The sequence below is a fragment of the Penaeus monodon genome, chromosome 24 (assembly GCF_015228065.2).
Source record: "Penaeus monodon isolate SGIC_2016 chromosome 24, NSTDA_Pmon_1, whole genome shotgun sequence".
Taxonomy (NCBI): Eukaryota; Metazoa; Arthropoda; class Malacostraca; order Decapoda; family Penaeidae; genus Penaeus; species Penaeus monodon.
In genome coordinates, this window is record NC_051409.1 from 24,265,451 (window position 1) to 24,265,661 (window position 211).

Below are 211 nucleotides of genomic sequence, written 5' to 3' on the forward strand. Positions count from 1 at the left end.
AAATATAAACCTTGGAAGACTATCTGTGCACATAAATAGGAGCAAAGTAAAGATCTAAGCACTCAAAATTTGTATGTCTCATTTTCATTAACTCAAAATTACCAGACACCATGAAAGTGCCAGGAACGTGCACAGATTGCCATAATCAACATAACCGTTCATGGCAATGTGCACATGGAATCATTTAGACATGTGGGTATGACTTCAACGT